The sequence below is a fragment of the Columba livia genome, chromosome 1 (assembly GCF_036013475.1).
Source record: "Columba livia isolate bColLiv1 breed racing homer chromosome 1, bColLiv1.pat.W.v2, whole genome shotgun sequence".
NCBI classification, from domain to species: domain Eukaryota; kingdom Metazoa; phylum Chordata; class Aves; order Columbiformes; family Columbidae; genus Columba; species Columba livia.
The window spans coordinates 82,227,838-82,241,276 of record NC_088602.1 but is presented as its reverse complement, the minus strand read 5'-3'; the positions used below and the strand labels follow the sequence as shown (position 1 = coordinate 82,241,276).

General features: G+C 36.3%; 1 protein-coding gene across 3 annotated transcripts in view; it reads left to right on the top strand.

Annotated features, from left to right (window-relative positions):
- Positions 1 to 13,439, top strand: part of GBE1 (1,4-alpha-glucan branching enzyme 1) — a 160,778-nt gene that overhangs the window by 48,304 nt on the left and 99,035 nt on the right. The gene's annotated exons all lie outside the window — the stretch shown is intronic.

Here is a 13,439-nt window from a genome sequence, read left to right as displayed (position 1 = left end):
TAATAGTGTATTGTGTCATGCTAGAAGATGAAAACAGTATTTACATATTGATACTTTGAAAAATAAGAATCAAGTAATGTATAGATAAATTATTTCTGTATTTGATGCAACTACTTGACTTTATGATCCTATTCAAATCTCAATGCCTTGGTAATTTTGTTACCATTTTAGCCGTAGCCCTTCAGGTGATCTTTTTGTGTTGCTTTAGTGGTACATGCCTATCATTTAGCAATCAAAAGAATTGAGCAGTAGGCTTAGATTAGAGAAGTTAAACTTGATACAGATTCAGGGAAAACTTCATTATTTTATCAATTCTATTTTTTGAGTATCCATGAGCATAAAATGTTTCCTCAAGAATTTAGCAGAAAATGTCTTTGAGATGTCAAATGCCATGGTTGTTATGCTTAGTGCAGATATGTGTCATGACAACTAAATATCACTAGAGTTCCATATCTCTGGGTGAATACTGATTTTAGTCACAGATGTACTTCTGAGAGTGTAAGTTGTTGCAGTCGGAGCTTGAGTTCCAGAAACATTGGACGGTAAGTGGGCACAGTAATGAGTAGTTAAGGAAAAAAATATACTGAAATGATCTATAGACACATTCCTGTGTAGCCTCATCTATGTGTTCCTGCTCCAGCAGGGGGATTGGACTAGATGATCTCTTGAGGTGCCTTCTAGTCCCTAACATTCTGTGATTCTGTGTCTAGGAAAACAAGGAAATAGACAGAATTTGTATAATGCTAGTATATTTTCAGGGCTCCACTCAACTAAACTAACAGACTGAAAAAATCCTATTTTTTTCTGCTGAAAATCAGCCTTAGGTAAACACAGAATCTGCTGAAACGAAGATATGTATATAAATGCTCTGGAAATGCTTACTCAGTGTGTGTTTATCTCAATGCTTTTTGTTATGGCCTATGAAATTATTCCAGTAATAAATATGGATAAATTGAAATTTAGGAATAATCATTCAGGGATGAGAAAGCTGGTTTTATTTTACAGAGCAGGAAAGAAAACAGCTGTCTGCAACTCACAAATACAGTGATTATGCAGTGATGTATGAGATTGCAGAATGGTAACTAATAATTTCCATGGTTTTGAGATGTAAGTAGGTTAGATTTTTTGATTGTTGCTAAATTTACCTTTCTTTGTTGTGTCTAGAAAACTATTGAGCTCACCTGCTGTAGAATATGATATGATGCTTAGTGTAGAGATAAGATATGTGTATGATGAGGAGTGCTGATAATTATTAACATAATAGTAAAAAGCGTAATTCTTAAACACATTTGGAAAACCTTAAGGTTATTTTTTTGTCTGTCTACCTATGTGATAACTGGTCATCTCTTCTATTTTTGAAGTATGGGTCTTTATAGTACTTTCTCTATTTCCGTTCACCATTTTATTTAAAATACAAACTGCATAAAGCAAAGGCTGCATTGTGCATGATGTGTTTAGTATGCAGAATTTTTGACTGCTGATTACTCTTGGTGCTGTTGTACTAGTTGAGATGATTTGCTGTAGTTCTATAGTTGCTCTGAGTCTTCTGAAAAGCCGTGAGACTCTTCCTTGCACATCAGAATGTTTGTCTTCCTTTTTAAATTTTAGTTTTTTTTACCCTGCCACTTCTTTAATTGTGCTTTTACATGGTCATTTCCAAACAGAGATGTGTGCAGTTGTCACTGGCGCTCAAAATGTGTGATTACCAAACAGGCTCATGAAGCTGGACTGCTCTGTCTTACCTGTGAGGTAGATTTGCATTTGAGTGCGTATATTCTTGACTTCAAAAGATTTAGAAACTCAACTCATGAGTGTACATAATAACAATTGATTACTTTGTCCATATGGAACTGCTTCCAGGCTCAACTGCAACTTTGCCTAATAATCATAGAATCACAGAATGGTTTGGGTTGGAGGGGACCTTCAAAGGTCATTTAGTCCAACCCCCCTGCCATAAGCAGGGACATCTTCAAATAGATCAGGTTGCTCAGAGCCCTGTCCAGCCTGGTCTTGAATGTCTCCAGGGATGGGGCATCTACCATCTCTCTGGGCAACCTGGGCCAGTGTTTCACTGCTCTCAGTGGGGGGGGGGGGAAATCACTTTTGTGTCACTTTGTTTTTATTCTGTAGCACCTACACAAGTGCATCTAACACATCACATGTGTACTTTCAATGTGTTGGGATGATATAACTAACATGGAAAAAGTCTCCAATTAAGGTACTACTGAAATGGTTTATTTGTCACAGGAGCTGGAATGTGCTTGGGATATTCCACGTGGTAGGCATGTACAGTAACCCTTATGCTACAGCTTTTTATCCTTTCTCATCCCACTAGTGGATTCAGAAAACTGCTGCTTGTCTGTAAGTTTTCTTCAGACTACATGGTTCTGTTAAATTATGATTGTTCATAAATCTGTGTATTTTTGAGAACACAAGGATTTGTGTGGTAGAGCATAGTTTTGCTGTTCTGTAGAAGCTGGAATATTGGATTGTCTGTAGCTGAAAATGACTATGCAGATTGCAGAGCTAATGTAGAACCACACAGGCACTGTTGGCTGTGCACTAGCCTAGGCAACAACAACACTTTCATTTTAGTAATGAAGGTATCCCTCTTTTGCTTTACTGAAGAAGCATAAAGGAATATCAGGTTTTAAAGTTTCTTGTACCAATATTATTCTTAAGTATTTGAGTTAAAATAGTCTACTTTAGACATTCAGGTAGTGATTTCATTAATCTGCTAGGGTGAATAAAGTCTCCTCCAGGTCCTTATCTTTAGCTTCTGTCTACACTGTTTTCATCTTTAGTTCTACACAGGCAAATGCCAAGTTCTGAAATGGTGACAAGGTCATTCCTTTAAAATAAGTAATTTCTAAGCCAGATTGGGAAATGGATGGATTGTAGCTGGTGACACTAATTTAGATCAGGTCACAAAATATTTTTGTAAGAAAATAAATGAGGAGCAGAGGTCAAAAGTTTGCCTTTTTTTCTATAGTAGTAGACTGTCTACTGTAGCTCTTCTGGCAGTCTTCTCATAAGTAAATATAAACATTGAACAAGGGGAGTAATTAAAAAACCGGCTATAAATCTTCAAATACATTTCTGATACATTTCAGTGTGAAGGGACAGATGCTTATAATAGTTGAGTGACTCCCTTGTGGATTGTGAAATCCATCTACAAAATAAGGTTAACTGCTAGAAAAGGACACTTTTTTCTTTCTTCCATGGATCAGTGAGGAGCTTAGAGTGAGTTAAGTGAATATGATTGCCATTGTGATTGTGTGGTGTTTATCTTTATTTCTTTAACTTCTGATGGATGTTGTAAACTGAGCACAGAGTAAAAAACAACAGCAAAAAGCCACGTTTGTGCTTTAATAAATTAAGCCTCCTTACCTCTTTTTTATTCTAGTGAGAGTAGTTTGAAAGATGGTCTGGGATAATCAAAGCTTCTTTAAACCTTAACATGTTTGTCGTTCTAACAGTGATGACAATTGTGGGGCAAGTGTGCTTACCTTATTTAATGGCTGCAAAATTTTCCTTCATTGCCAGAGTGTTCTTAATTACCTTTTCACAGCATACAGCAAGCTTTTAGAAAAATTGGTGTGGATAGGCTTTCTTAACAGATCTTGTCATGTATTTTGATATGCACACGGGAGTTTAAACAGTGTTCCACTTTGTTCCTTTACAGTTTATTTATAGATAAGTTTTACAACTGCATAAAAATACCTGTAAATTAAGTTTTCACTGTAGTCTGTAAGATCCCAATTTTGAAATAGTATCAGTGGAGTTTAGGAGTGGGAACAGTATTGATAATAAATGAGATCTCAGTATCTGCAGTGGGTACCTTGTTTAATATTTGTTGTAGGAATGCCAAGGAACAACACAGAAGAAAGCAGAACTATTGGAAGGTAGAAGCTAATAAGAATTCAAACCTAGATTAAAATTTCCAGATTTGTGGTCAATTATTAAGTTCCACAAAGCTTTCACATAGATAAATAAGAAAAGATGGTAAGATCAGTACTTCCAAAATATTGGCGATTATGACTGAGCTATCTGTTGCCCTCAAACATTGAATAGGAGAAGATCTGTGCAGTGGAACCACTAAGTTTTCTTCCATGAGCTGGAGAGGGTACACTAAAATAGTAGTAAGTGTTCAGCTTTCTAGTAATGACAATAGATCTGTGATTTCTGGAATGATTTGACAGAACAAGAGTTTTATATGCTAATAAATATATCTGACAATATGCTGGGTAAATGCATGAAATTATAACACTCTGCAATTAAATATCACTTGTACGTTCTTGCAACTAGTTTAATGTGATTCTGGCTTATTTCTCTTGTGTTATGGAGGTAAGAGTCAGGATGGCTGACATGCCTCTGTAAAGCAACTTTTACCAAGAACAAGGTAAAGATTAAGAGGTTGTCTGTAAAATATCAGTTACTATTTTCTTTTGGTTTCTTATTACATTTTTTAAGCCATATGAGTGAACTAAAAAGGGGTAGCTTTCTCAGACAGCTTTTGTGTAATTAGGTGTAGGTAATAAAAAAAATCCTGCTTTGTAGTTAATTTTGCTTGGGTTTTAAGAGGTCATTTCTAGGTACTGTAGCAGCCTTCATAATTTTTGTGTATGCCAGCATAACTGATCATATATTGCTCAGGGAACAAATAATGTAAATTTTCCATGGAAAGGTCACCTCAGAAAATGGTGGAAATGTTTTTAAAACTCTGTATGCCATAATTTGCTAAATCTATAGCCTTTCCTCCTTCACACACATGTATCTAGAAATGTGTGCATGTATATGTATTTAAATGGTAAAATGTATAGCTTTTTGAGGGAGTGTCTTGTAATGAGGCAATTAGGTTTGATATTTTCTGCACATATTTACACTATATTCTTGTTTGATATTCCAGACTCTTGTATATTTGAGTGGGTTCAGAGATTGCTGAACAGCAGTTAAAGGTGACAAGGCCAATTTAAAATTGGGACGGACATGGATAACAGTCACTTTTTTTTGTCAATCTGTACAAAATATCTTACAAGTTCACTACTATTGGTTTTGAGTAGTTTTCCAGTCCAAATACATAAGCCTTTTTAATATTAAAGGGTGCAAAGGAGGAACTTCTGTGAGTCAGAATAGTAACAGATTAATCATGATTAGAAGGTAACTATTCATCCATACAGTTTTTACTACTGTATCCTATACTCCTCGTAGATCTGCATGCTCTGTGTTTAACTTGTAAACCTTGAAAAGGAATCAAATATGGTGAGCAGAGAGGTTAATCAGTGTCAGGGAACTACTGTTAGTGAAATTCATCAAGTGTAATTACTGTTGCTGATGAAGTAGATGGTGTTGCAGCTGACCTGACTGATGTGAAAGTCCAGCAGCAGAGCATCAGGCTGGCTTCAAGTTCAGGTCTCATGAATGTCAAGCACTCTGCAGTCAAAATGTGAAGGCGTTTTTAATGAGAATGTGAAAACCCAGGAAACTTTTTAATAATTGGATAACAAACTGGTGGTTAGGATGCTAGGTATAGAAGTGTTAAAGATGTGGTGAGTTTTCTGTAACATAAGATGTAAAAAGGTTCTGGGCAGTAAGACAGCTATTAGAAAGAGGGAGTCCCAGGTATCCCTAGCAGAACTGTGAAACTTTATTTCAACAGGAAACTTCCTGAAGAAGTGTTCACTGGTTTCTTACAGGTAAAGATATAAATACTTGTAATGTTTCTTGTTTTCAACCCAGCTGAGGGGAGAAGGAATATCCTTGCTCATAGCCTCTCATAAGTTCCATTTCACTTGAATTTTGTGTCTTAAGTGGTCTGTAGGATGGAAAAAAAAGATATCACCAGGTCCACAGAGTTGAACAGTGAATGAAACAAACATTCTGCAGCATAGTGGTGTGTAACTTGTATGCAAGAAGGAGCAGATATGACATTCCTAGCATTGTTAACTTTAGGGAACAGGATTTAAGTCATCTAGCATATACACTTCTAGACATCAGTGGTGCTGAATGGAAAGTAAAGCATTAGTTAAATCTATGGCAATTCCCTCCCTGTTTCATTGCTTGATTGTGAGCCATGACCCTTCAGCAAGTTACCATAGACTTCTGTGGGCTACAGGTTATGTTTACTAGCAGGAAGAGTTGCTATCTCTTTGGGAGGTTAATGATCTCTCAACTTTGCCTGTTTGGATTTGGTAAACAATGTGCAACTACTTGTGGACTCATAGGAGAGGTTGTAGCAGTGACGAAGAATTGTAATGCAACAGGCTGTTGCTCTTTGGAGCCTTTGCTTGCAGACCGAGCTCAGTACTTCAGAATTATGCTTGGTTATTTTGGCAGGCTTAGTTCTCCTGTGATTTGATGATTGCACTGTTCTTTAGTAGGTGGTTTTGCCATTTAAAAATATTTTCCTTTTGGTTTATCCATACAGAAGACTAATTGTTTCAATTTATATGAGGTATGTGTTAAAACAAAAAGTGTTTTTTCTTTTTTAGAGGTAAAGGGAGAGAATTTTTAAAGAAGACAGTGTCTTGAAGTGGAATTTAAAGTCAGAACCCATGTTAAGTATATATGAATGTGGCTGTGGATTTTGGGAGAATTGTTTTTGTTTAGAAGATAGGGTCACTAGTTAGGTAAAGCTTCTGATGCTCTTCTCAGTGTGACTTGCTGGTACGTACTTCCAAATTTTCAGCTGTATTTTTCTATAATGTTAGGAGAAGATTATAGTTCAAGGAGAAAGTGGAAAATAAACTTTAGTATTCTAATGGACTTGACACTGTGGATGCCCAGGTCCTCTCAGGTGGAATCTGTACTAGCACCATGTCCAACACAGGAGCTGTTTGAGGACTTCTCTGAGGCATTATGATAAAGTATTCAAAGTATGCTACTTTAGAATGTGAGAAAGCACCTGCTGATGTGCCTAACAATGAGTGCAGAGGCTCAGGCAAGCTCATCCATGACAGACAGCCTCAGAAAGAGGGAGGACATCACAGTTCTCTGCACTTTTTTATTATCCCCAAAAGAGAGTGTCACCTACAGTGTTAGGGACTCTGCAGTTTTTGAGCAGGGAGGCAATAGCAACAGGAGGGACAGTGGAAGGCCCATTTGGGGCTGTAGGCTACCCCACTTATAAGATGCTGTGGGAGTTTGTTGCAGGAAGCCGAGGTGTTGAGCATGACTTGCCTCATCTCCAAAAGACGTTTTGCTGTCAGCTAGAAGCAGCTGTGAAAGAGAGCATCAAACAGTAAGAGTGCTGTGCCACAGCTACCCAACTGCAAGGTGCATTATGCAGCAGTTGTCCTTCATACAAACACTTAATAGTTGAGGATAAGTAATACTTAATGCTTGGGTGCCCCTATTACGTACTTCAACAGCTTCTTTTCTACTTGACATCGCTTGAAACAACTCTAATAAGTTACTTATGTGTGTAATGTGCTTTATTATTATGGTTGCTTTTCAAGCTGTGCTCTCCTACCTTAAGCCTCTCAGTTCTGTAATACATATATGAATACTTCTATATTATGCATATAATTTTTTATAGTCTTTGAGTTGCATCACTGGTGTTTTGTAACTTGATTCTAGTTGAGTCACAGTGGGGAAAAAAGTATTTCTTGAACTATGTATTGTGTGGATTCTGGTTTTGCTTTGACTTATATGAATCTGATTTTGAAAAAGGTTTTCAAGATCTGGATTCTTGGCTGAAAGAAAAGTTTGAATCCTGTCCTGCAGCACAGATACAAGTGGTATTTGTAAAAAAATAAACTGGTTGTCTCTCAATACCTAAAATGCTGTCTTCGTGTAGCTAATACTTACAAAGCTTATTATTTCTTCCTGTCAAAATCCGTGGACATATAGGATTGTTCATGATGATTAAACCAAGTATTGTCTCTACACTTGTACCTGTTTGAAATCTATTGGGAATGTTTCCATATGATATTGCTTTTATTTTTAACAACTCTCTTATGGTTTCCTGGATTTTAACAGTTTGTTTTTCCTATGGTATTTTTATCTCTGTCTGCACAGAAGTTTTCATAATACTAGGCTGGTCTCCATTTTTTGAGGTTTTTTAATATTAAAATAGATAATATAGTATTTTTGGTATCTTTTGTAGTATTTACTAATTCCTCTGAGTTTCCTAAGAGAAGCATGGAATGGAAAGAAGACCAAAAGCTTTCCTTTTTAAGCTGATCTAGTAAACCAGTTAAATTTTTTTTTTTTAGATTATTCACTGCAATTGAAATGTTTAATTCACAAATGGAGCTATATCTCCCTCTTTTGGAAAATCAAGGCATGACTTCATGACTTGCATTTTGAAGATAGGCTTTTGATTCTTTCGTATTTTGTTTTTTTTTTTAATATATTTTCTTTCTTCGGGTGAGAAGGGGAAAGAAGAGAGAATTGTGAACAAATATTTAATAATGCTAATAAGTTTAGAGTCTAATAGCTGATGTGATTATTTACGGAAAAATAATCTGCATAGCAAATAGACCCCTCTCCCGTTGGCTTCTGAACTACACAGATTCCTCTACAGAACTTTGGTAAATGTGTAAACTACCTGAGAAGTATTACTAGGTGTCTAGTAGCTAAGGAGTATTTTTTTCAGTATTTGGTTTAAATGCTTGTTTCCCCTTTAGGAGATTTCTTTGCCAGAAAATTGTTTGGAAGGAAAACAACAACAATCACTGCAACAAACAGAGGAGATCACTTTGTTTTGACTTGCGTTATTTTTGACTGTGATCATAAATTGATGTGGAGAAAAAAGAGAAGGAGACTTGGAGTAATATGACTAGAGCGTTCGATTACTTTTTCCTTCTCGTGTAACTGGTTTGCAGTTTAGGGAGAACAGCCTGGCAGAAGCAACACGCCGTCCATTCTTTCCAAGACTTCTTTTCAAGGTTTATACTCAATTCATTTCTCAGTAATAACTTAAGTGACTGCAAGCACCTTGACATACAGACGTGATTAATTGGTTATTTGGAGCAGTCGGAACAGACTGTGGTAAAGTTTTACACTGGAAGGTGAACTCTGTAAATATCTGTTTTCCATGCCTCCTTTCCCACTTACTTGGGTGGAGGGTCCATTTGGGAAGGTACTCCTGGCTGGGGAAGCCGAAGTGTTGAACAACTGATCCCTCTTTCTCCTTGCTGCCTCTCCTGAGCTTCATTAGGCAGGGCTGTGCAGCAGCAAGAAGAAATAGGTACTAGTGAAGAAGCTGTGTTTGCTTCCTCATTCCTGGCCTTCTATTTCTGAGGCTATTAAAGAGGAAAATGTTTTATCTAGTCTCTAAAATCTGTCAGGTTGAATGAGACAATTCCTGAATAAAGCTTTTAACACTGCTGTTCTGTCTGCATTTTTTTGTCAGGCTTTTGTATTTTTATCTAAATCTTTTTTAAAGCAAACTGTGTCATGCAAGGAACTCTGAATTCTGGTCCTGGGTTCTGCAGCAAGTTACATTACCTTACCAAAAATTGTTCTGCTGTGGTCCCATGTATTAAAGAACCAAACATAAAAAACCATAGCCTCTAGATTCTAGTGCTTGTCTCACAAGCCAGTATGACCTGTAGAAATAGAATGGTAACAGTTGCCCTGTGGCTTTCTGTGGGGGGGGGGGGGGGGGGGGGGGGGGGGGGGGGGAAGGCAGGACAGGTGATGTGATTTTATTTAATTCTGTAAATGGGTTCAATTTATGTCATCCACTGGCAAAAGATCATCAGAACTGTATATTCTATCCTGGGAAAGGTATTTTCAACTGGCAGTAAAACTTCTCTATTTCTGTAGCAACTTGAGGGGGTTGAGAAAAGGATGAACAATTTAAGAATGCAGGAACTAAGTTCGAAAATGAACTATATTTATGAAATGGAATCTAAGACCAGGTTTTCTTAAAGCAGTAATGTCCTGAGTATAAAGTTTTGGAGAGATTAATTGGTTCAGATTCTTTTGTATTTTTATAAACTTGTAATTCATTCTCTCAGTTACCCTGTTTTTTCTAAAGTAAAAATGAAAACTTTGTCTACAGTACTATACTAAAAATGATATTTGTGTACAAATAGTTGTTTTCCTTCCCTGTGCACTCTTAAACCAACTGAGGAAGGCAAATACCTTGATGTTTAATTTCTAATAAATTTCACGTAGTGGGAAAACCTGGTTATGTTATTGCAGCATCTAACCCAAGCTTCCTAGAAACTCTGTAGGACCTGACTCTGTCATGCTTTTAGGTCTTAGGTTAAACTGACTTTCAGATGAGGTGCATGTCACTTAAGATGAGGTGGTATTTCCACCTATGTTCTTGTGGCTTTACACTTGGATAATCTTGTCTCAGAAATGAATGAATATGAAGCTAATGAAATACTGTAAATTGTAAAATATAGAAGTAATAGCTTATTGCCCTTATAAATAAGAAGTCACTGAGATTTCCATATTTATATTAGGGCTAGTAAAGTCTCTCATTATGGCAGCTATTGTTGGTTTGATGGCCAATTTAATTTCATTGTTGTATTAAAAGTCACATATACCAACAATCATTCCAAGTGCTTTCAAGCTGTTAGAGTAATGAAATAATAATATAGTGTTTCATAGTAGTTTATTGGCTTGCATATATTCATCAGTTATCTAGTTATCACCCCCTCACTTTCTTCTTCGCAACTCAAATATAAATGATAAACCATCATATAACAAATTTCCTGAACCACAAAAAATCATTCTTAATTCTTGGGGGGGGGGGGGGGGGGGAAGTCAGATGCTAGTTTTAAATTAAATATCTGAAAAATAAAGAATTATCAAGGCAGCATGGCTTATTTTTATTACCAATGTTTGACTCTGTGTCATCATCAGTAGATACAGAAGCAGATGACTTAGGGGAATACCTCATAATTGAATAAAATTCTCACACATGGAATTAAAGTCAACTTTAGATGCAGGGACTGAAAGCTAAAGGAGCAAATGCTGGGCAAAGAAATTGTCTGTTCTTGTGTACGACTGTCATTTGAATTATTCTCCCACATTGTTCTGAAGATCTGTGTATGTGTCTACTGGAAGATGAGGTAGCTAAATGAAAGGAGTGGGAAGAGAAGATGAAGGGATGCAAACACAAAAAAAGATAGAAAGGGAATAGTCATCAACATATTAATTTTAAATGTGATGTTTTATAGCCTGTGACTGCACGGTTTCATCTGTCATAACAACAGCACAACTGTACTAAACTCCATTTTACACATGGGTTTGCAGTTTATCTAAATTTGTATTTGTGACTAAATTTTTATAAATGTTAGACTTGAAAAATTGTCAGACTTTTTTTTTAATAGATAATTTAAGAAAAATGTGTGGCTTTTCATGAAAAGACAACAAATTTTACTGGGTCACAGTAGGTTGAAAGTTGCCTGAACGTAAGTGCCAAGTTTTCCTTTCAGTACTCTGAGACATCCAGGAGGGGTTGGCAGATGTGCTGTAGCTGATATGGAAGACTCATGCTGTTTTGGAAAGGCAGAATAGTGGGATACTGAAAAGTTTTGAGGCTCTTGGGTGCCTCAGAAAATTGAGGCCACTGAATCTCACTTGTCCTGTGTTGGAAGCACCATTAAATTAAATGAAACCTATTTCAGCTTCTGAATTGCTGCAGCATGTTATTGCCTTTTCTGTATGGCACTAGACTGCCTTCAGAGTGATGGTTTCTCCTTAACTGTAATAAACTGCTTTTGAGAGTTTTAAACGTTATCAAAATACAGCTGTAAACACTGTACTTAGTTTTATCCTGAAGCTTACTCCCCATTTCATAAATTCCGTATACTCTAGTTGGACAGACACGGAACACATTGTCACTTTGATACTGATGGTCTTGTGAGATTTAGGCCCTGCTTTGTCTTGCAGCATTCCAGCATTTTAGAAATGTAAATTCACCTTTGCACACCAGTTCTTACATACTTGCAAAATCAGCCATTGTTCGTTATACATTTGCTCTTATTACAACTATCTGTTTCAGTTGTTCTGGTGATTTTTATTCACATCTGAAAGTTCTCACTTCAAAAGTAATCACTTCAACAGCGCTGATGCCTTAAACCTTGGGTTACCAGGGCATCTTTTCACTACCTTGGGTGTGCTTATTTCTGAATTACGCTGCACTAATTACAGTGGTCCCAGATGCTAAACTTAAAGTGTGCTGAACATTTCAGATGGAAATGTTGAAAATGCACCTAAAACCCCTGTAATGGAAAATGCAAACAAACCATGGTTTTTTAACTTTTACATACAGAGGATGAGGAGCTTATATTAAGCTCTTCACTTTTCATTATTTTACAGTTGTTCTTATAGGAATTGTGTTGCTATGCCATGCCCATTTTTAGAATAAATTGACTTCTTAATGAGAAATTTTAAAGGATGTTTTCATTCTGTCTCTTTCTGACATTTGCTTATTTGTGTGAGGGCATTTATTTACATGTACTTATACTGATATTTCACTTTGAATGTCACATGATTCTGGTTTCTAAGGTCATCAAGGAATTCGAGTTTTTACATATTTTGTGAATTTATTTACCATTCAAAGCGGGGGGTGGGAGGGAGGAACAAAAAAAGCCCTATTCAGTTGAGCTGTGTCTAGTGTTAATGTAGGAAAATTCTGCATGATTAACTTGAGTCCTGTGTTAGAAATTTTCAAGGGGTAAGCCAGCATGAAAACTATGAGTAAATAAGAAAATGACTTTGGTACAAAGTTCTAAATGTGAAATGTATAATAGGTCAGCTGTTGTAAGGGACTCCCCATCTCTCCTCTTAGAAAAAGTGTTATGGTGCCCAAGAATTATGCAGTTTGATAGTAACATACTACTGGTTTATGTTTCTGACAAGTGTTTACTGTAGGTGGAGGCAAGATCTCTTAATCTGTTTCCTGGTATTGTTTGTTTTCCTGTCATCCTGAATTTGGACAGTATAAATTTAACTTTTGCTATGTTGACTTCTTTCTTCTTAAATTAGTTTGGCTATTACTTAATAGTTTGTTTTAAGCACGCAAACTGAGGAAGATGTATTATTTTTGCCTAGGAAGCTTGGATTTCCTTTTTTTCCTGCACTTGTCCTCTTGTTGGAGTGTTTTGTGTAATGATCAGCATTGCTTCTCTGCGATAATTTTATCATAGTTCATATTGGTAAGTGTTTAAAAAGTGACTTGAATCACAAAGCTGAAGAAAGCCAAGGGTAAGCCATAATGCAGGTACATAACTGTAATATGAAAACATACTAATGACAAAGTGCTGTTTGGTACATATTATGCGTATGTATATGCATTCTTTAGAGATAATGGTCGAGTTAAATAGAAAACATAAATTCAGCTATAAAATGTTGATGGGATAAGTGGTAGCTAGCTTAGGTTATGCATCATAACTTTAAAAAGTAGTTGTAAAATGAAAGAAAAAAGGCAAATTTTGAGCAAAAATATGGTATCTGCTAATAAGACTCAT